The sequence below is a fragment of the Phyllobates terribilis genome, unplaced genomic scaffold (genome assembly GCF_046119375.1).
Source record: "Phyllobates terribilis strain yellow unplaced genomic scaffold, ASM4611937v1 Scaffold_374__1_contigs__length_1864666, whole genome shotgun sequence".
Classification (NCBI taxonomy): Eukaryota; Metazoa; Chordata; class Amphibia; order Anura; family Dendrobatidae; genus Phyllobates; species Phyllobates terribilis.
The window spans coordinates 160,468-185,033 of record NW_027363134.1 but is presented as its reverse complement, the minus strand read 5'-3'; the positions used below and the strand labels follow the sequence as shown (position 1 = coordinate 185,033).

At 47.8% G+C, this 24,566-nt stretch overlaps 1 pseudogene; it reads right to left on the bottom strand.

Annotated features, from left to right (window-relative positions):
• Positions 1-23,448, bottom strand: part of LOC141223170 (uncharacterized) — a 312,000-nt pseudogene extending 288,552 nt beyond the window's left edge.
• Positions 23,449-24,566: the final 1,118 nt, after the last annotated feature.

Below are 24,566 nucleotides of genomic sequence, written 5' to 3'. Positions count from 1 at the left end.
ATGTAATGTGACGTCATCAGAATCTCTCACCTCTCCAGTAAGCCGGAAGAGGATCTCTAGGGTGAGGTGTAATATCCTCTCCACCATCTTGTCTCTGTCCATATCCATCTTTGATGGGTCAATAAGGAAAATTCTGTTATATAGAAGATCTTCACTGAGAGGATCCGATATTGTAGGGATCTGAATGAGAAGATGATGAGCCAATATAACATCATAAATATCTTGTGTAATAATACAATTACTGGAGATAATAAGGGGAAATGTGGTGGGCCACTGGGGAGGCGCCAGATGTTGCAGAACGGCCACCTGGGGTATGTAGTCTCACTGGCAACAGATAATGATGTCACAGTAGCTGAAGTGGGTCACTGGACCCCTCAACACTTCCCTCATGTCCACAACAATTGTCAAAAACGAGAGGTGGCACTTGTGGATGGTATAGGACCCCCAGGGGGCACTCCTGTAGCTGTGGTGTCTGGGTGCAAGTTTGGAGTGCCCGTGATGTTTGTGCAATCACAAGCAGCCAGACACGCAGGTGAACTTGTAAATATAACAACTTTACTAAAGGATTTACTAAAGGAGGTAACGGGGTACAGTCTCTCTTAAAGGCAAAGTTTACAGTATATTGTGCATATGAAAGTAATGGTTCTCTCCTCATGAAACAAGTGAGGTCATGGCCTCTCAGGGCTATAGTGTCCATTTTAAGACATGATCAGATATCAAAATCAAACATCAGAATGATGTCAGTTTGAGGCTAAATACCCGGTCTGACAAGTGATCCTGACAAGTGACTTTGATAAGTGACTTTAGAGCTGTAATAATAATAAAAAAAAGTCACTGTTCGCTGATGGGTCTTCAACCCAAAATTCTGTGTCCAGAAGCCAGTGCACTAACCACTGAGCTATAAACGCAGTTGATGAAACCTAGCAGTTCTATTTGGTTATATGATTTTCAGAGTAAACCTGTCTGAACCTGATTGGGACTTTCAGAAATACCTCCTCCAAACCAAATTCAAATGATGTTTGATTTTGATGTGTGAGTCTGATGTGTGACTTTCTTCAAACATCAGAATCAGAATGACTTTTAGTCACCCTGAGTATTTTCATGGTTGATCTCATAAGACAAGAAAAGCTACCAGTTGCTATAACTTGACTGGATAGCTCAATGGCAAGGCATCAGCCTCTGAAACTACAGTGTCCAGGTTCAAATCCCAATAGGAATATATATTTTTTAATTATGCCCATTTAGCACCAAAACTACAAGGGTGTTTTACTTTTAATATCTGACATTCTGATTGTCATCCTGACGTAATAAGAGTTTCAGACACACTGTCTATTTGCATGGTAAATTACATAGCCAAAGTAAATTGGGAGGCACTAATTTACTACATAGTTATTTCCAAGTGACTGTACATTTGCATAATTTCTTAAAGGGGTTTAATGATAACATTTCTTTATTTTAAATTTTTCTTTCCATCCACCCAAGAACTGGCTGCAAACTCCCAATTTACTTTTGCTATGTAATTATTATTATATATCACTACTAGGGTTGAGCGAGTATGTTCTGTTCCAAGTACGCTCGGGCCGAGCTCCGAGTATTTACAGCTGCTCGGTGATATGGTTGAATCGCTCCCGTGTGCATGATTCGCAACTGTTTGACAGCTTTATTACATGGGAGGAATGTGTAAGAAATAGTCATTCCTCACATGTAATAAAACTGTCAAACAGTCGCAAATCATGCACACGGGGGGGGGGGGGGATTTAACCCTATCACCGAGCAGCTATAAATACTCTGAGCTCGGCCTGAGCATACTCGGCGAAAAGGTTAATAGAACATACTCGCTCAACACTAATCACTACCTAAATAATCAAATAATGAACCTACAGTTTAATGGTAAGGCAACTATGTCACGCTACTGGGACTTGAACCCAAAAGCATTTGTTTCACAGTCAGCACGCTTACCATTGAGCTATACACTCATTAAAGAAAACTGGGTATTCTACTTGGTTATGTTATTTCCAGTGCAATCAGGACTTAAACACAGACATTGTCCAAACCAAATTCAAATGATGAATGAGTTTGATACCTGACTTTCTTCACACATCAGAATCAAAATCAGAAGGACTTCCAGACACCATGAGGATTTGCATAGTAAATCTCGTAAACCAAGGAAAACCATCCAGCAGCATCATTTGAGCTTATGGCAGAATGGTAACTCTCTTGTGTCACAAAGTGGACATTGTGAGTTCAAATTCCTGGTGCAGAAAAAAATAAACTATTGCTTTTTAAATGGTGCTGGTAGCACAAAAACTTCACTGATGCTTGGCTTTGATATCTGACTTTTCTCACACATCAGAATAAGAATCACAATTACTTTTAGACCCCCTGAGTATTATCATGGTTAATCTCATAAGCCAAGAAAAACCTGTAGGGACACTGAACTTTTTATTATTTATTATTATTACTATTATTATTATCCTTTCAAACCAAAACTATGTGACACAGATGCCTTACCATTAAACTGTAGGTTCATTATTTGATTATTTAGGTAGTGATATATACCGTATATTCCGGCGTATAAGACGACCTGGTGTATAAGACGACCCCCCTACTTTCCTGTTAAAATATAGAGTTTAGGATATATTCACCGTATAAGACTACCCCTTTTCCAACGCATACCAAACACCGGTAAAAATTAAAAAAAAACAGATTTGAATTTAACATGGTCCTTTTTTAATTTAAATTCTTATGACATGCAGGTATATAGCAGGAAAACTGTCACTCATAAACATATTAAAATAGGGGGGACCCCACGTCATTTTTTGGGGGGGTCCCCCATTCTAATAGCTAGTAAAGGCTAGGTATTCAGCTGGGGGCTGATATTAGTAGCCTGGGAAGCTCCGTGGGTATTACCCTCTTCCCAGACTTCAAACATCTGCCCCAGCCGTCTGCTTAACCTCCGCTACAGACTATAATGATGGTGGATCCCACGCCAATTTTCTTTTTAAAAAATCCTTTATTTTAACACTAAATGACAATTGAGGGGTTAATAAAGATGCAGTCCCTCAATTATTATTAATTTTGTAATTAATTTTTCCCAAAAATGTTGACGTGGGCTTCGCCATATTTTTGTGTCCAGCCAGGTACAGCAGGCAGGAACGGGCTGCCCCCAACCACCAGCTGCCTATTTGTACCTGGCCGGACACAACAATATAGGGAAGCCCTTTTTTTTTTAATTATTTCATGAAATAATTAAAAAAAAAAGACGTGGGGCTTCGCCCTATTTTTGTGTCCAGCCAGGTATAACTAGGCAGCTGGGGGCTGGAATCTGCAGCGCAGGGAGACCCAAGCTTTCTGGGCCCCCCCCCGCTGCAAATTGCAGTCCGCAGCCACCCCGGAAAATGGCGCGTTCATAGAAGCGCCATCTTCTGGCGCTGTACCCAACTCATCCAGGGCCCTGGTGCGGTGGCTCACTGGGTAATAAAGGGGTTAGGGCCAGCTTGGCATTATCAGCTGGCCCTAAGCCCGAAATTCATGGGGTCACGCCAATATTAGACATGACCACCATGAATTTCTAGTAAAGTACCGTAATTAAAAAAAACACAACACCCAGAATAAAGTCCTTTAATTGAAATAAAGACACAATTTTTTAATGTTCTAAATTAAACCATACTTACCGTCACGCCCATTCCAGCTGAAGCCAACGATCTCTTGCAATAAAAGTAAAATAATAAAGCAACCTCATCCTTACCTTTCCATGGTTCCCAGGACCGGTCCAGCTCTGCTACATTCACATGACAGGCTGCACCGCAGCAGAACGCTGCCGTTCAGCTTGCCATGCGGCAGACACTGAGAAGCGCAGGCATGCTTGTGCTCCTCGGTGTCTGACTGTGACGGCATCCAGATGAGCCGAGATCATGTCCAATGAACTCGGCTCACCTCATGCACGTCACTGACAGCGTGGGAAAATTCTCCTGCTCCCCGCATGCGCAGTAGAAGTTTCCCACGCTGTCAGTGACGGACGTCCAGGAGGTGAGCTGAGTTCATTGTCGGCTCATCTGGATGCCGTCACAGCCAGACACTGCAGAGCGCAAGCATGCCTGCGCTTCTCAGTGTCTGCGGGATGACAGGCTGGATGGCAGCGTTCTGCTGCGGTCCAGCCTGTCATCTCGATGTAGCAGAGCTGAAGCTGTCGTGGGAACCATGGAAAGGTAAGGATGATGTTGGTTTATTATTTTTCTTTTATTGCAGGAGATCGTTGGCTTCAGCTGGAATGGGCGTGATGGTAAGTATGGTTTAATTTAGAACAATAAAGAATTGTGTCTTTATTTCAATTAAAGCAGGGTTCCCCAACTCCAGTCCTCAAGGCCCACCAACAGGTCATGTTTTCAGGATTTCCTTAGTATTGCACAGGTGATGGAATTATTGCCTGTGCAGGTGATGGAATTATCACCTGTGTAATACTAAGGAAATCCTGAAAACATGACCTGTTGGTGGGCCTTGAGGACTGGAGTTGGGGAACCCTGAATTAAAGGACTTTATTCTGGGTGTTTGTGTTTTTTTTAACTTTTACTATGGGGTTAGTAATGGGGGTGTCTTATAGACGCCTCTCCATTACTAACCTGGGCTTGATGTCAGCTGGCATTATAAGCTGACATCAACCCCAACCCTATTACCCCCTGCCACCGCACCAGGGCAGCGTGGAAGAGCGAGGCTAAGTGCCAGAATTGGCGCATCCTATGGATGCGCCATTTCTGGGGCGGCTGACGGCTGGTGTTTCTAGCCTGGGAGGGGGCCAATATTCATGGCTCCCTTCCTGGGCTATTAATATCAGCCCCCAGCTGTCTGCCTAGCCTTTGCTAGCTATTAAATTAGGGGGGACCCCACGTCATTTTTTTGGGGGGGTCCCCCATTTTAATAGCTAGTAAAGGCTAGGTATTCAGCTGGGGGCTGATATTAGTAGCCTGGGAAGCTCCGTGGGTATTACCCCCTTCCCAGGCTTCAAACATCTGCCCCAGCTGTCTGCTTAACCTCCGCTAGAGCCTAAAATTAAGGGGAACCCCACGCCAATTTTTTTTTAAATAAATCCTTTAACACTAGATGACAAGTACAGTAATCAACACTGTCACTGTACTTCATATATATGTGACTGACATGTTTCTATCTATCTAATCTATGTGTGAAGCTCTATTCTGTCTGTTATAAATTGTCGGGTACCGCTGCTGAATTGCCGGCCGGCTTTTTTAAAGAGACGGTGCATGAAAACACTATTATTTGTTTTAATAAATCCTTTACACTAAATGACAAGTACAGTAAGCAACACTGTCACTGTACTTCATATATATGTGACTGACATGTTTCTATCTATCTAATCTATGTGTGAAGCTCTATTCTTTCTATTCTAAATTGTCGGGTGCCGGCTTATGCCGCTGCTGAATTGCCGGCTTTTCATATATTGTCACAGAAGCGATGCGAACTTCCCAGCTCCGGACACAGCGCAGCGCTTCTGTGACAAGTGAAAGCTGTCGGCACAGAAGCCCTGCGCTGTGTCCGGAGCTGGGAATACGCAGCGATGTGTCAGTTTCAGCACAGAAGCGCTGACTGTCTGGACCTACCGCCGCCGTATTTTAACTCCCTCCACCTTATATTAACTCCGACATGGCAGGGATACGGCCACGGCAGCTTATTAACACCCCCAGTGTATCCCCGCATGTCAATTTCTGAAAGTTCAAAAGCATTACCGGCATATAAGACGACCCCAGACTAGACAGAAGATTTTTCAGTCTTCAAAAGTCGTCTTATACGCCGGAATATACGGTAATTATAATAATTACATAGCAAAAGTAAATTGGGAGTTTGCAGCCAGTTCTTGGGTGGATGGAAAGAAAAATTTACAATAAAGAAATGTTATCATTAGACCCCTTTAAGAAATTATGCAAATGAACAGTCACTTGGAAATAGATATGTAGTAAATTAGTGCCTCCCAATTTACTTTGGCTATGTAATTTACCATGCAAATACACAGCGTGTCGGAAACTCTTAACACGTCAGGATGACAATCAAAATGTCAGATATTAAAAAGTAAAACACCCCTGTAGTTTGTGTGCTAAACAGACATAATTAAAAAAAATAACATTCCTATTGGGATTTGAACCTAGAGTTTCAGAAACTGATGACTTGCCGTTGAGCTATTCGTTCAAGTGATAGTAGCTGGCAGCTTTCCTTGTCTTATAAAATCAACAATGAAAATACTCAGGGTGACTAAAAGTCATTGTGATTCTGATGGTTGAAGAAAGTCACACATCAGACTCACACATCAGAATCAAACATCATTTGAATTTGGCTAGGAGCAGGTATTTCTGAAAGTCCCAATCAGTTTCAGACAGGTTTACTCTGAAAATCATATAACCAAATAGAACTGCTAGGATTCATCATCTAACTTAATAGCTCAGTGCTTAGTGCACTGGCTTCTGAACACAGAATTTTGGGTTCAAGTCCCATCAGCGAACAGTGACTTTTTTTTTATTATTATTACAGTTGTAAAAGTCACTTATCAAAGTCACTGATCAGGATCATTTGTCAGACAGGGTATTTAGCCTCAAACTGACATCATTCTGATGTTTGATTTTGATATCTGATCATGTCCTAAAATGGACACTGTACAGGGCAGCTGGAGCAGAGTTCTCTTCACTTGCTAGTAGAGGAAATGCTATGCGCAGTCCAAGAAATATTACACTGATGGAGGGACCTTCACAGATTGGCTCTCCGTGGAAACACACTAAAGTCTGGGTGTGCTCAGTTTTTAGACCACCATTCCCTTTCGCAGTCGGTAGTCGATGGTGTGGCAGCCACGTGGATCTGGTCCTGGCTAGAAGCAAACAGGATAACCAGCGTGCAGGAGAGCACACGAACAGCGTTATCTCTCCTGACTGGCAGAGGCTTCACTCATTTTGTGAAGGAGATTATGTGGAGAAAAATGTCCCCCCAGCATGGACTGGCATGGAAACTCTTCTGTGAGAAACAGTGTCTGTCTCCTGTATCTTCATTAGGCAGCTTGAACCGCCCACTACTGATTTGTACCAGTGCTCAGTCAGTGTGTGAGCCCTGAGCTGAGAGACTCCTCCCAGACATTTCTATGGCAGCTTATTGCGAGGAGAGTAATCACTTGCCTTTCATATACACACATTGGCCAGCAGATGGCAGGAAAGTCCAATTTACAATGCAATGTATTATATCTCCTGACTCACAGTGCCCACACTGGAACAAGTCTACTATCACTCTACATCTGTCTCATTTAGCAGCAGTAGAACGGGTACCGGGATGTCACAGAAAAATATGAGGAGATATATTATTTTACAGTATTTAGTTTTCTGCTTTACATCTAGTAATAAAACCTATATATTATAGGTCACAGACAACAAGCAGTTTCTTCCTCGGAGTCTGTAGCCGAATACGTTTCTCATAGACTCATCTTCCATAACACTAATTCTCGTCTCATTTACAGACACTGGAATCGGCATTAGCAATACTGCAGGAGATATTAATTACACATGACATGAGAAATAACTACTTCATGATGAGGACGACATCTTCATCTTCTTCTACGGCTCCAGAAACATATTTAGCCAGAGTCCATCACTGACTACATCTCCACCCGTCTATATGAATGTTTCCCGTCTTCTCTGCACTGTAATCTTCTATCACATTAGATCTCACGTCTGATTCACACACAGAAGTTTGAAGCTTTGACACATGGTAAGGTTTTTAATATTAGACAGAGTAGGACTATCCCGAATAGGTTCACCTTGCCATGGTTGGGATAGCTTTCATGCTATTTTTGATCAAAAACAGTGTTACTAAGAACCCTATTTTATTTAAATGCACTTTTGCTTTTTATTTACAGCAGGGTTTATGATAATTTTTCTTCTTGTAATTTTTTTCTGATTCATGGCCATTGTAAGCATGCATTTATGTGCTGCATGGATACCAACTTAAACCAAGCTCAAATTCTTGTTTTTCTCATGGGCACCATAGTGGTCGGGTTGGCTGCCGCTATGGATGATACCCACTTAACTATCAAACTATCATGTGGTAAAAATCTCATAGGTTCTGGATTCATTAGTATCTGCACCAAGAATGGGGCTAAGTGAGTATTTATTAATCATCCGTGGGGTAGTCGGTGGAGTGGATGAAACCATATATTGTGTGTAGGGGGCAGTACTGCTGGAAAACCCCCCTAAAGTAAAATCTTAAACATTTATTAAATATATGCATTAAAAACTGGACTAACAACACATATGTTCTTAAAACAAGCAAAATTACAAGCTGAATGGCTTTTTGTGGATGTATATAAACAGGTGTAAAAAATGATGCTGCTGAATAATTGATACAGTCACTACCTAACCCTATCCTGTACCTAAACAAAGCTTATACTGCCTATCAGCTGAGGATGGAACCCTAAAGAACAACAACGGCACCCCCGCTCGCTGGTGGCTGTACCTCAGAAGCCCTTGTTAACCCTGACACATACAGTTGAAAAAAAGAAGTTTCCATACACTATATAAAAAGACACATATGGATGTTTTTCTCAATATCTGACATGAAATCAGAAGAAACCTTTTTTTTTTTTAGGTCAATTATGATTACCATAATTTTTAATATTTGCCAAATGCCAGAATAATGAGAGAGAGAGAATGTTTTAAGGCATTTTTATTACTCGCTGCAAAGTCAAAAGTTTACATACACTAAGATTACTATGCCTTTAAACTATTTTGGACTGCCCATATGATGATGTCATGTGTTTGGAAACTTAAGATTTTTTGGCAACATCTGAGTTATTTAGAAACACACCTGTGGATGTATTTTAATGCACACCTGAAACACACTGCTTCTTTGTGTAGCATCATGGGAAAGTCTAAAGAAATCAGCCAAGATATCAGGATGAGAATTGTGGACTTGCACAGTCTGGCTTATCCTTGGGTACAATTTCAAGATACCTGAAGGCACCTCGTTCATCTGTACAAACAATTATACGCAAGTACAAACAAGATGGGAATGTAGAACCATCATACCACTCAGGAAGTAGGTGGGTTCTGTGTCCCAGAGATGAACGTGCTTTGGTCTGACAGGTGCATATCAACCCAAGGACAAAAGCAAGAGACCTTGTGAAGATGATGGCGAAAGCTGGTAAGATTGTGTCAATATCCACTGTGAAACGAGTGCTGTATCAACATGGGCTGAAAGGCCACTCTGCCAGGAAGAAGCTATTACTCCAAAATAAACATAACAAAGTCAGATTAATGTTGACAAATGCACAAAGGAACAAATACCTTAATTTTGGAGACATGTCCTCTGGTCTGATGAAAATAAATTTAACTTTTTAGGCATAATGACTGTGAAGATCTGAGGCTGTGGGTTGTAAGTAATCACCTAAGCAGGTTAACGATGCAACAATATTTTATTAATCACATGTGTAGTAATACAGCAATTCTAGGTAAATAGACAAAATACAGTTCTCTCAGTCCTTAAGTTCCCAACCTGGGATCAGTAGTTCCGCTGGCTTTGTATCTGGCCATATTCACTGTCTCCCAACTTTTGGTTGGCCCACAGATTTCGTATCCCCAGCCAGTATAGTCTGTAGCCACAGTCCACAATCCACCAGACGACAGATAAAACGATGGAAACACAGGTATCCAGTAGCAACAATCCTTTAAGAAAGTTTACATCCAAATGACAGATCCCATAACTGTAACATGCTTATCCATCCATCCTTCCAAGTCCTCAGTCTCCATCCTCTTCCTTTGGCATCCTTCCACCAACTCTCCCTGACTAGAAAATGTGTCTTCTCTTTCTCCTGCACAGGGATCAGCCCCCTGAATGGGCAGAAGAGCTCACCCCTCCCTCCCACAGCTAATTGTGCCTTAGTGGAGGTATTTTCTCAGCCATCACCTGGGTTTGCTTGTGAGACTCCCTGTGGTGACGGTTCCTCTTCGTCTACTCTTTCCATCTACACAAGGGGTCCGTTGGCTGAGAGAACAATGACCCAAGGCCCCTGATATAAGGTCACTGAATGGAATTGATACCTGAGGTTGAACTGATGAGCAAACAAATCACTAACACAACACAGCAAACTAATTTCTAACAAAACACAAAATTAAGATCAATGAAAATGGGTGCTTAGTGCTGGAAAAGTATTCTAGTCTTTAGTAAGTGGGTAACTCCTCACAATGACCATTGTTACGTTTGGAGGAAAAAGGGAGAAGCTTCGAAGTCTAAGAACACCATCCCAACTGTGAAACACAGGGGTGGCAGCATCATGTTGTGGGGTTGCTTGGCTGCAGGAGAAACTGGTGAAATTCACAAAATAGATGACTTCATGAGAAAAGAAGATTATGTGGCAATACTGAAGCAACATCTCAAGACATCAGCCAGGAAGTTAAAGCTTGGGCGGAAATAGGTCTTCCAAATGAACAATGACCCAAAGAATACTGCTAAAATGGTAACAAAGTGGCTTAAGGATAACAAAGTCAGTGTTTTGGAGTGGTCATCACAAAGCCCTGATCTCAATCCTATTGAAAATTTGTGGGCAAAGCTGAAAAGACAGGTGCGAGCAACAAAACTGGATCAGTTAAATCAGTTTTGTCAGGAATGGGCCCAAATTCCGACCAACTATTGTGAGAAGCTTCTGGAAGGATGTCCTAAATGCTTGACCTAAATCATTCAGTTTAAGGGCAATGGTACCAAATACTAATGAAATGTATGTAAACTTTTGACTTTGCAGTAATAAAAATGCCTCTCGCTCATTATTCTGGCATTTGGCAAATATTAAAAATTATGATAATCCAAACTGACCTAAAATGGGAAGGGTTTATTCTGATTTCATGTCAGATATTGTGAAAAACATGCATATGTGTCTTTTTATATAGTGTATGTAAACTTCTGGTTTCAACTGTATATAATACACTGATACATTAAATAGAACCAGATATGTATCAAGGTATATATAAAGGAAAGGGTATGGTACTCAGAGAATGTTTCAATAATCTGCCTCAACGCGTTTCCCCAACAGCTTCATCAGGAGGCTTGATACAGGGATGATAATGACGCGCCCCTGGGCCTGTGTCGCGCTGCGTTGCGCACGCGGGAGCCTACCCGGAGCCGGATCAGTGGAGGGTCGTAGTCTCGTGGCGGTGACCCGGTCCGTGCCCAGGGAGTCAAACTAGACGGCAGTCTATTAGTAGTAAATAGTTGATGACTACGCCACCCGTTGAGTGCAGCCAGGAAGCTGCTGCTGCAGGGCAGACCGCTGAGGCCGGTGGTAGGATTGTGCAGCGTGATAGTATAACCCCCAACGGGAGGGGTATGGCCTCAGGGCAGCCGACGTGGATGATGGGGGTAGCAGGAACCACTCAGAGACGGTACGGTGTAGTTCAGGGTCTTTACTGGTAACAACGACAGACCCTCCCGGAGTACTTGCTAGCAAACGGGGCCTGGTCAGTCTTTGAGCAGATGGGATCTCCCCTGGCCAGGCGTAGTTGTAGGCCTCCCAAACTGACTGTACTCTTCTGGCTACCTTGCTAGAAGCTGATGTAAGTAGCCCACGTCCCTGAGTGTACCGTGTGGTGCTCACCCGTATGGCCGGTGACTCGGGGCCTTCTAATGGCTTCCGCTCCACGATGGCAGTGCTGGTCCCACGCGTGTGACCGTGCCTTCGGGCTTCTGGGCCAGAGGACCTGAAATCCCCTGCCTGACGGATTCTGCTGCTGGGTAGGAGTTAGTCCCCACAGCCTCGGACTCCGGGTCCGGTAAAGAATCTTCTTAGTCAGGGCGAGCGCTGCAGCTGCCAGCCCCTGACTCCTTGGAACTCTGCTGTTTCCTATGCTGCTTCTTGTCTCCACTCTCCTTGTCTGACTCACCCTGCCTCAGCCCCGGGTTTTATACAGGGGAAGTTCTTCCCCTCCCAAGACTGGGCAGGAGGTGTGGCATGCACAGGATCCCTGACCAAAGGACCTCCCACCTGCTCTCAGACATAACATTACATTACTGTGGAAAACCAGACCCCTGGGGTGCCACATTCCCCCCTAGTGAAATTTAGTACTCCGGGACTAAACACATTTAGAAAAACATAACAAAGTATAACAATAACAACACAATAAGAAAAACACATAAGATGGTTGCGGCGTGTCCGCAACCGGGTGCAGTCTTTGAAGAAAAGCAAAGGTGTCCATTTCACCAACACAGGGAGACGTAACCAGGTAGGGGTCTGTCCTACCCCGAGTCCTTAACAGTCTCTAGTCCATCCTGGGTTACGCTCCAACTATATACAAGGATTCCCGGTAAATCCACCAAGGTTTCCTAAAAACAACTGGAAACACAAAATTATTCACAAGCAACAATACGCAGAAAAAAAAACATAAATAAAACAATTTATACACTTTAAATTCTCCAGCGTGCGGGTAACTGGCCTCTAGTGGCCCGAGTGGACCTACGGAGCTGACTGTCTGGCCCTGAACTACAGGGTGTAGGAGCTGTCAAGGGTAAACTGGGCAGCTGTCTACCGGCTCTTTGTCTCACTAGGGGTACGGCAGGCTCACTATAAGCAGAGGGTTGATTCTCCTGTTCTGCTTGTGTGGAGTCTTCTGCCTCCTGGACCGGCTGTTCTTCCAGCTCTACCCGTTGCTCCGTAGGTTCTTGGGATGATGGTTGGAGGAAGGTGAGTACGGGTACCACAACTGCACCATTGACTTGAGTCCAAGACTGAGGGAAGTCCCCGAGCACGGTACTAACCATATCTTCCCTTTCTTCCACGGGTCGATGGTCTTCTTGTTCCTCTTCAGGGTTCCTCAGTTGTTCGGGACACTTCTTCAGGTGGTCCCGGGATACAATGGCTGTGGTTTCCCCTCCGTCTTTACTGATGGTACAGACCTTCGGGTTCTCATGGCTTGAGGGCAGTACGGTGTACGGGTCCTCCTCCCACTGGTCATCCAACTTGTGGAGCCGTCTTTTCCTCTTCAAGACCTGCTCTCCGGGTACCAGGGGAACAGCGGGAGCATACTGGTTGTAAGTCTTCTCTTGTCTTTCCCTAGCCTGACAGAGACTTCGCTCCACGCTCTCTTGTACTCTCCGGTACTGCTGCTGCCTCTCTGTGTCCCAGTCTGTTTCTGGTGAAGTGTCCTCAGGTGTCAGGACTCCCATTTCCAGGTCAACAGGTAACTTACCAGGTCTCGCCCTCATTAGGTAAGCCGGGGTACAGTTGGTGGAACCTACCGGGATGTGGTTGTATAGGTCCACCAGATCGGGCAACTTCTCAGGCCACAGACTGCGTTCTTCCAGGGGCAATGTTTTTAGCAGATCCATTACCACCTGGTTCATTTTTTCACAAAGTCCATTAGTTTGCGGATGGTAGGGTGTCGTCCTTATCTTCCGGCAGCCATACAGATTGCAGAATTCCTGGAAGACCTCCGCTTCAAAGGCAGGTCCCTGGTCCGTCAGCACTTGGTCTGGGTACCCGTGTGGACGGCAGAAGTGCTGCTGGAAGGCTCTAGCTGCTGTTTGAGCCGTTAAGTCCTTGACGGGGACGACAACCAAGAACCGGGAGTAATGATCCACGATGGTTAACGCGTAGACGTAGCCACTTCTGCTTGGGGTCAGTTTTACATGATCCAAGGCTACCAGTTCCAACGGTTGCCGGGTGACGATGGATTGCAGGGGAGTCTTCTGGCTGGCCCGGTCCTTCCTTCTCAGATTGCACGGGCCACAGTCTCTGCACCACTTCTCGATGGTTCCCCTCATGCCTACCCAGTGGAACCGCTCGCGCAGCAGGAACTCCAGCTTTTTCCACCCGAAGTGTCCAGCTCCGTCGTGGTATGCCTCCATCACCATGGCTGCGTCTCTTCGTGGCACCACTACTTGCCAGAGTAGTTCATGCGTCCGGGAGTTGACCATTCTGCGGCACAACTTCCCCTTGTAAAGGAATAGTCGACTCTTCTCTGCCCATAGTTGTTTGGCTTCCTCCGGAGCGTCTGGTTCAAGTCGAGCCTCCGGCCGAGTCAGCATCTCCTTCACCAGTCGGACGGCAGGGTCGCTGTCTTGCGTTTCCGCCCAGTTGTAGTGGGGTAAGGGGTTCAACGTAGCAGCCTGTTTACCCCTTACCCGGTGGGAATACTGGATAGTCCCATGACGGTGGAACGCAGGGAGTTCAACTTCTTCCAGTCCCTCCGGATCTTCTCCTTCGTCCGGCAGGTTGGGCATCCTGGACAGGGCATCCGCGTTAGTATTGGAGCGTCCTGCCCGGTATTTGATTGTGAACTCGTAGTTGGACAGATGGGCCATCCACCTCTGCTCCAGGGCACCGAGTCTTGCCGTGTCCAGGTGTATCAACGGGTTGTTATCCGTGTATACGGTGAACCGGGAAGAAGCGAGGTAATGCCTAAAGCGCTCGGTGACTGCCCATACCACGGCCAGGAACTCTAGCTTAAATGAGCTGTAATTCTCGGGGTTCCTTTCGGTGGGTCTCAGTTTTCGGCTGGCATAGGAGATCACTCGTTCTCTCCCCTGCTGAATCTGGGATAGTACGGCTCCTAGCCCGATGTTACTGGCGTCGGTGTAGAGGATGAAGGGCTGGCTATAGTCTGGGTACGCCAAGATTTCATCCCCCGTGAGGGCCATCTTCAGCTGGCGGAAGGACTCCTCTTCTGGCTCTTCCCATTTGAAGGGCGGCTTCTGGTTCTTGGCCTTCCGGGACTGGCCTATCAGGAGGTCCTGCATAGGCGCTGCCTTTTTGGTGAAACCAGGAATAAACCTTCGGTAGTAGCCTACCAACCCTAGGAACTGCCGCACTTCTTTTACGCTGGAGGGGCTTGGCCATCCCTTAATTGCGGTGATCTTATCGGGGTCGGGAGCCACTCCGTCAGCGCTCACCACGTGTCCCAGGTATTGCACCTTTGGTTTCAGGAGGTGACACTTGGAGGGTTTCACCTTTAGGCCGTAACTCGCCAGAGCTTCGAACACCTCCGCCAGGTGTTTCAGGTGGTCCTCATAAGTTTTGGAGTATACGATGACATCGTCCAGGTACAACAGGACCGTCTCGAAGTTTCTGTGGCCCAGACAGCACTCCATTAATCGTTGGAAGGTTCCTGGGGCGTTGCAGAGTCCGAACGGCATGCAGGTGAACTCGCTAAGTCCCATCGGGGTGGTGAATGCGGTCTTCTCCCGGTCCGCCTCTGCTACAGGAACCTGCCAGTACCCGCTAGTGAGATCCAAGGTAGAGAAGAAGTTAGCAGATCTTAAAGCAGCCAATGACTCCTCTATCCTTGGTAAGGGGTACGCATCCTTGTGTGTGATACGGTTGATTTTCCGGTAATCTACACACATCCTCATGGTGTTGTCTTTCTTTTTGACTAAAACTAGTGGGGCTGCCCAGGGGCTACAGCTATCCCGGATTACCCCAGCCTCCTTCATGTCTCTAAGCATCCCCTTGGCGTGTTGGTAATGTGCAGGGGGTACGGGTCGATACCTCTCTTTTATGGGAGGATGATCTCCCGTGGGGATGCGGTGTTCTACCCCCTTGACTCGCCCGAAGTCTAACGGGTGTTTACTAAACACTCTCTCATACTCTTGAACCACCCAATAGACTCCTTGTTTCTGATGTGAGGGAGTGGAATCAGTACCCAAATGTAGTTGCTGACACCAGTCCTCCATGTCTTTCTTAGAGCCGTTACCTTCCTCCGGGTGAGATGGAGGCAAGGGTTCCACAGATTGTATAGCATTTTGGTTAATGGTATATAATTTGGCTAGCGTGGCATACCGGGGCAGGTACACTTCCCTCTCCCCGATATTTATTATGCGAATGGGCACCCTCCCATGGCGTACATTGACCACCCCCCGTGCTGTCAAAATGGTGGGCCTACTGTCTGAGTAAACTGGTTCTACCATTGCCTGGTAATCTCTTCCTCTCAGACCAATAGCTGCCCGGCACCAAATCATCATTTCACTTTTTGGGGGCATGGCAATAGGAAAAGGGTCACACATTCTTACGCTACCAATCTCACCGCCGGAGAGTTCCACTTGTTGCCGTTGCATCAGTGCCCGGATCTCTTTCTGGAGCACCCGCTGCTCGCCGGAGCTGGCGTTCTTGGCAACCTGCTGTAAAAGGAAAATCACCTCTGCAAGACAATTTTCAATTACGTTAGTTCCTAGAGTTATTTTTGGGTGACTCTCATGTTTATCAATATCTACAATGATCAGTCCCTGTGCGGCCAGTTCGACTCTACCGATTTTGAGGGCCACCTCCTTAAATCCGATCTGTGGCACGGGCTGGCCATTGCTGGCGATGATACTCAAGTCGTTGTCAGGGTAGTGGGTAATATCCGAGTCATTCCAGTACTGCTTGAAGAGCACGTACGGGATGGTGGTGACCTGTGACCCGGTATCCAGTAGGGCACTCATGGGAATGCCATCCAGTACCACAGGCAAGACTGGACGTCCTCCCACATATCTGTCGCGCCAGTTCGATGGGCCTGGTGATCTTTTTCCTGGGGGTTGGCCCTCTACCCCAGGTTGTGCCCGTTTAAAGAACAGTACCTTTCCATATGTCCGGGTTGATTGCAGCGGCGGCAGATGGGTCGTCCGTCCTCGCTGTATCGGTCACTGGGGTCCTCCTTGGTCGACGCCACGGGATGTCCTCCGGTCCGGATGCCAGCTGGATCTTCCCTGGGGTGGAAACCTGTAAAGACTGCACAGTTCGGGTTAGCGCAGCAACGCTCTTAACTAGCTCTTGGACCTGATGGTGTAGGTCTGGAGCCGGGTCATTGTCCAAAGCCTGCGCATCAGCTCCCACAGGCCCTGCTGACAAGGGCGCCGCCTCCTGGTAGTAAGTGGTAGTGGGGCGTCTGTGGGTCACAACACCACCTGGTGCCGGTTCTCGGAGCACCCGGATGGCTCTGTCCTTGAACTGTGCAAAGTCCAGATGGGGATCCTGTAAGGCCATTGCCCGCAACTGGGTTCGGTGGGCATTGCAATATAAACCCTCTATAAATTGTTCAGTCAACAACCTGTCCTCGTTTCCCACCCCATCAGGGTCGGTCTGCTTTATGGCCCTCAGGGCCTCTTGTAGGTTTAGTGCATAGTCCCTTATACTCTCATGCGCTCGCTGCTTGCACCCGTAGAATCTAAGCTTAATCTCGGCTGAGGTGCGGGTATCAAAGGTGTCCTTCAGCCGGGTTAGTATCCCTGCGACAGTCTTCCTCCCAGGTGGCCAGGATTTTACTTCCCTTTTGGCTGCCCCGGTTAGTTGGGCCACCAGGATGCTCACTTTTTGCTCTTCTGTGAGGGGGTACACCTGGAAGAGGCTATCCAGCTTTTCTCTAAAGTCATGCAGGGTATGTGACTCCCCTGAATACTGGGGTAGCCAAGCTGCTCCCGGGATATAGGGCATGGTGAAGGGCATAACTGCAGCAGCGGTAGCGCTGGCGGGGGTTGGGGCAGTGAAGCTCTCCTCCGTATCCGACATCTTCCTCCCCCCTAGTGGACCGTGGCCTACCTTGCGATGATCCTCTTCCGTAGGCCGCGGCTCCGCAGTGGATCGTCAGGGTTGAGGACCTTCCGTCGCGCTCCTGTGACGTCGGCGTCTGCTGGGCTCCTTCCAGGACCTTACGCAACGTCCGGAAGTGAGGCGGGGTTTCAGTTCTCGCGCGCTTTCGGAGTCCACGCCCCTCTTCTTCCCGAACGGCGTCCCCAAGATGGCGTCCAACGGCGGGAAAACTCCACGGATGGCGGGAAGAAGGCCGAAGATGGCGCCGGATGGCGGGAAACTTCACCGATAGCGGGAAGAAGGTAGAAGATGGCGCCGGATGGCGGGAAACCTCCACGGATAGCGGGAATCTTCACCACTGGTAAGTTTGAACAGTCTTTGCTTTTCAGGCACGCAGTACCCGGTGGTTGCGGGCACGAAATCCTGCCGACTACGCCAAAGTTGACGCGCCCCTGGGCCTGTGTCGCGCTGCGTTGCGCACGCGGGAGCCTACCCGGAGCCGGATCAGTGGAGGGTCGTAGTCTCGTGGCGGTGACCCGGTCCGTGCCCAGGGAGTCAAACTAGACGGCAGTCTATTAGTAGTAAATAGTTGATGACTACGCCACCCGTTGAGTGCAGCCAGGAAGCTGCTGCTGCAGGGCAGACCGCTGAGGCCGGTGGTAGGATTGTGCAGCGTGATAGTATAACCCCCAACGGGAGGGGTATGGCCTCAGGGCAGCCGACGTGGATGATGGGGGTAGCAGGAACCACTCAGAGACGGTACGGTGTAGTTCAGGGTCTTTACTGGTAACAACGACAGACCCTCCCGGAGTACTTGCTAGCAAACGGGGCCTGGTCAGTCTTTGAGCAGATGGGATCTCCCCTGGCCAGGCGTAGTTGTAGGCCTCCCAAACTGACTGTACTCTTCTGGCTACCTTGCTAGAAGCTGATGTAAGTAGCCCACGTCCCTGAGTGTACCGTGTGGTGCTCACCCGTATGGCCGGTGACTCGGGGCCTTCTAATGGCTTCCGCTCCACGATGGCAGTGCTGGTCCCACGCGTGTGACCGTGCCTTCGGGCTTCTGGGCCAGAGGACCTGAAATCCCCTGCCTGACGGATTCTGCTGCTGGGTAGGAGTTAGTCCCCACAGCCTCGGACTCCGGGTCCGGTAAAGAATCTTCTTAGTCAGGGCGAGCGCTGCAGCTGCCAGCCCCTGACTCCTTGGAACTCTGCTGTTTCCTATGCTGCTTCTTGTCTCCACTCTCCTTGTCTGACTCACCCTGCCTCAGCCCCGGGTTTTATACAGGGGAAGTTCTTCCCCTCCCAAGACTGGGCAGGAGGTGTGGCATGCACAGGATCCCAGACCAAAGGACCTCCCACCTGCTCTCAGACATAACATTACATTACTGTGGAAAACCAGACCCCTGGGGTGCCACAATAATGTTTAGCATAGTGTGCCTAGTAGCCAGGTGTCCATGTTTAAATATCCCACTTCATCCACAACCCCTCCCCAGACTAGGAGGCCCATTCCCATTCCTAGAGGTGAATTGTCACAGGATATATAGAATTAAGTCTGTATACAATATTGTACTGCGCCTGCACAACTTCTCATGCGCTAGAGGTCCGATAATGTCCATCCCCTAGTGTGCATGTCCGGAAGTGACAAGCTTTACACTGAAACGCCAGATAAACTGATTGCCATCGCCCCACTGGTACCCGTGACTGCGCATTCCCATAGTTATGTGTTCTACAACAGAAAGTATCTAGGATCATTGTCACATGCCCAGATGTCTGCATTCCACAATGGAGCGCATATGGTATTGGATTGCATTCCATCAACAGAATACTCCTCTCTCCGAGATCAGCGTCATGGGAGACTAAAAACAAGTATTGCACATCCTCCCATCATAAAAGAGGCATGTAGATCTACTTTATCACTACATAAGATATGGGATGGTGGCCCACAGTATATTCCTAAATGGTCAAATTTGATGACTATTGCATAATTAGAAATACACAAGGAACACCACACGTGTTAGGTACTAAATAGTATAAGTGGGATATAACTGATATAGAAGCTCAGATATCTCAATCAAGTACAACAATATGTGAACCCCATTCACAGGGAACTGACTAGCAATGGGTAGAGTATAAAATCCAAAAAATGTAATCCAGAATGGGACTGTATTCACACAAAACAGACATGAATAGGAGATTTGCTCATTGAGTCCCTTAGGGGTTCGTGAATCAAGTCTGGAAATCCACTCACTTCCTTTTTAGAGGATACATCTATTGTGATCACCTCCCCTCACATTGAGTTTAAACTCCTCAATGATACAAAAGGAGATGTCTCCGGTTTCACCTCGATGTACACTGTTCATGTGTCTCACTAACTGGGGTGTCTCGACCATGGTGTATATCGCCCAAATGCTCCCCACTCTCCTCCTAGACTGCCTATTGGTCTTGCATACATAATCTAGGGTGCATGTGGCCACATATACAAGTCCTGAAGTTTTACAGTTGAAATAATCCCTCTGGCTCTGAAAAAAGGTTTTACCTGTAGAGGAACTCGAGAAACATTTACAAGGTCTCATCCAATTACATGTACAACTTTCTCCACATCTAAAGAAACCTCAGATTCTTCTATAAAGCCAAGTCCCCTTGGGTGCAGATTTTTATAGAAACTATGCACTAAAAGGTCCCTAATTGACCGACCGTTTCTAAAAGTTATTGTGGGAGCAGATAACACAGCACCCTTAGGTCCAGGTTGACCACAAGTACACCCTATTGTTTTCTGAGGATATTAAAGATAGGGTGACTCTGATTGTCGTAAGTTTCTATTACTCGTTTTATCCCATCTTTTTCTTGGTCTCTTGGTTAGGTATGAAGGAGTATTTGTACCCTTTTTCCCTGAATCTGGTGTTCATGTCTTCTTAACCTTAAAAATTGGCCTGTGGATATTGCTTTTTTTTTAGGGTGATGGGGTGGTGGCTATCCCACTTCAATAGTTTATTAGTGCTTGTAGGTTTTTTGTAGATGAGTGTCCCTAGGGTCCCATCCAGCTCTTTTTCTTGATTAGCATATCCAGGAAAGGCAACTGGTAATAATTAAACTCTGATATAAATCTAAGGCCCACTCTATTGATGTTGAGTTCCCTGACAAATTCAAGAAACTTTTCACTCGTCCCTGTGCAGATGATAAGAACGTCGTCAATATATCTATACTATGCCCCAGTATATGGATGCCACCAGTTATGATTATCCCTGAATATTGTGGTTTCCTCCCACCAGACCAGGAATAGGTTAGCATATGAGGAGGCATAGGGGCTCCCCATCGCAGTACCCCTGAGATCGGGGAAGTACTTCCTGTCAAAAAGAAAGACGTTATGAGTAAGAGTGAATGTTAGACGATCCTCCATAAAGTCATTATGTCTGCTACACTCTACTGATCTCGATTTCAAGAAATGTCTTACTCCTCCGATACAATCCTCATGCGCTATGTTACTGTACAAAGCCTCGATATCTAGTAAGGCCTGCTCCCCTACATGCATGCATACATGCTTGAGGGTCTACATGTAGGGGAGCAGGCAAAGGGAAAACCATTTTCCAGAGGGATAATCCCAACTATAAAACCTCAGGACTTATTGCAACTACAGGACCTCAAGCAGTACTGTGGGAACACTATGCTGAGTGTGGGGGGATGGCGGTATGGTGGGAACATTATACTGTGTGTGGTGGGATGACGGTACTGTGGGAACATTCTACTGTGTGTGGAAGGATGGCGCTACTGTGGGAACATTATACTGTGTGGGGGGCATCATACATACTGCATAAGGGGCATAATGGGGGCATTACACTGTGTGGGGATCATACATCCTGCATAAGGGGCATAATGGGGGCATTACACTGTGTGGGGGCATCATACATACTGCATAAGGGGCATAATGGTGGCATTACACTGTGTGGGGGCATCATACATACTGCATAAGGGGCATAATGGGGGCATTACACTGTGTGGGGCATCATACATACTGCATAAGGGGCATAATGGGGGCATTACACTGTGTGGGGCATCATACATACGGCATAAGGGGCATAATGGGGCATTAAACTGTGTGGGGCATCATACATACTGCATAAGGGGCATTACACTGTGTGGGGGCATCATATACACTGCATAAGGGGCATCATGGGGGCATTACACTGTGTGGGGCATCATACACTCTGCATAAGGGGCATAATGGGGGCATTACACTGTGTGGGGGCATCATACATCCTACATAAGGCACATAATGGGGGCATTACTCTGTGTGGGGCATCATACATACTGCATAAGGGGCATAATGGAGTATTACACTGTGTGGGGCATCATACATACTGCATAAGGGGCATAATGGGGGCATTACACTGTGTGGGGGCATCATACATACTGCATAAGGGGCATAATGGGGGCATTACACTGTGTGGGGCATCATACATACTGCATAAGGGGCATAATGGGGGCATTACACTGTGTGGGGCATCATACATACTGCATAAGGGGCATAATGGGGCATTACACTGTGTGGGGCATCATACATTCGGCATAAGGGGCATAATGGGGCATTACACTGTGTGGGGGCATCATACATACTGCATAAGGGGCATAATGGGGGCATTACATTGTGCTGGCATCATACATCCTGCATAAGGGGCATCATACATATTGCATAAGGGGCATAATGGGAGCATTACACTGTGGGGGCATCATACATACTGCATAAGGTGCATAATGGGGGCATTACACTGTGTGGGCATCATACATCCTGCATAAGGGGCATAATGGCAGCATTACACTGTGGGGGCATCATACATCCTGCATAAGGGGCATGATGGGGGCATTACACTGTGGGGGCATCATACATCCTGCATAAGGGGCATAATGGGGGCATTACACTGTGTGGGCATCATACATCCTGCATAAGGGGCATAATGGGGGCATCATACATCCTGCATAAGGGGCATAATGGGGGCATTACAATGTGTGGGGGCATCATACATCCTGCATAAGGGGCATAATGGGGGCATCATACATCCTGCATAAGGGGCATCATACATATTGCATAAGGGGCATAATGGGAGCATTACACTGTGGGGGCATCATACATACTGCATAAGGTGCATAATGGGGGCATTACACTGTGTGGGCATCATACATCCTGCATAAGGGGCATAATGGCAGCATTACACTGTGGGGGCATCATACATCCTGCATAAGGGGCATAATGGGAGCATTACACTGTGTGGGCATCATACATCCTGCATAAGGGGCATAATGGGGGCATTACACTGTGTGGGGGCATCATACATACTGCATAAGGGGCATAATGGGGGCATTACACTGTGTGGGGGTATCATACATCCTGCATAAGGGGCATAATGGGGGCATTACACTGTGTGGGCATCATACATCCCGCATAAGGGGCATAATGGGGGCATTACACTGTGTGGGGGCATCATACATACAGCATAAGGGGCATAATGGGGGCATCATACATCCTGCATAAGGGGCATAATGGGGGCATTACACTGTGTGGGGGCATCATACATCCTGCATAAGGGGCATAATGGGGGCATCATACATCCTGCATAAGGGGCATAATGGGGGCATTACACTGTGGGGCCAGTAAAGGGGTCCTGTACTATGAGAACAATACGTTTCCTCCCTTCCTGTCTCCATAGTTGGGTCGTATGTATCTATTACAGGAAACAGATGAAAAACCTTATGATTCTTATAAAGGGGCAACACAAGACCCCAAAAGAGTCTCCGTGCTGAAGGGGTTAATGCCCCCTGCGCCCAGTAATGGGGTCTCCACATACCTCCACCTGCAGAGCCGCCACCACATATATGGCTGCTCTGTACGCACAGGAGCTGTGATGAGGTCACAGGAGGGGAGGAGTCAGGGGTCACATGATCAGGGGCCTCAGTGGATGCAGGACTCTGCTGTGCTGGTTGTCATGGTGCTGGATGAGCTGAAGTTTATGTGTGGGGTCAGGAGGGGTTTACAGTGTGGATGTAGCAGAGCCGCGTGTGTACGAGGTGTACGGAGCAGAGCCGTGTGTGTACGAGGTGTACGGAGCAGAGCCGCGTGTGTACGAGGTGTACGGAGCAGAGCCGCGTGTGTACGAGGTGTACGGAGCAGAGCCGCGCGTGTACGAGGTGTACGGAGCGGAGCCGCGCGTGTACGAGGTGTACGGAGCGGAGCCGCGTGTGTACGAGGTGTACGGAGCGGAGCCGCGTGTGTACGAGGTGTACGGAGCGGAGCCGCGCGTGTACGAGGTGTACGGAGCGGAGCCGCGCGTGTACGAGGTGTACGGAGCGGAGCCGCGCGTGTACGAGGTGTACGGAGCGGAGCCGCGCGTGTACGAGGTGTACGGAGCGGAGCCGCGCGTGTACGAGGTGTACGGAGCGGAGCCGCGCGTGTACGAGGTGTACGGAGCAGAGCCGCGCGTGTACGAGGTGTACGGAGCAGAGCCGCGCGTGTACGAGGTGTACGGAGCAGAGCCGCGCGTGTACGAGGTGTACGGAGCAGAGCCGCGCGTGTACGAGGTGTACGGAGCAGATCCGCGCGTGTACGAGGTGTACGGAGCAGAGCCGCGCGTGTACGAGGTGTACGGAGCAGAGCCGCGTGTGTACGAGGTGTACGGAGCAGAGCCGCGCGTGTACGAGGTGTACGGAGCAGAGCCGCGCGTGTACGAGGTGTACGGAGCAGAGCCGCGCGTGTACGAGGTGTACGGAGCAGAGCCGCGCGTGTACGAGGTGTACGGAGCGGAGCCGCGCGTGTACGAGGTGTACGGAGCGGAGCCGCGCGTGTACGAGGTGTACGGAGCGGAGCCGCGTGTGTACGAGGTGTACGGAGCGGAGCCGCGTGTGTACGAGGCGTACGGAGCGGAGCCGCGTGTGTGCGAGGCGTACGGAGCGGAGCCGCGCGTGTGCGAGGCGTACGGAGCGGAGCCGCGCGTGTGCGAGGCGTACGGAGCGGAGCCGCGCGTGTGCGAGGCGTACGGAGCGGAGCCGCGCGT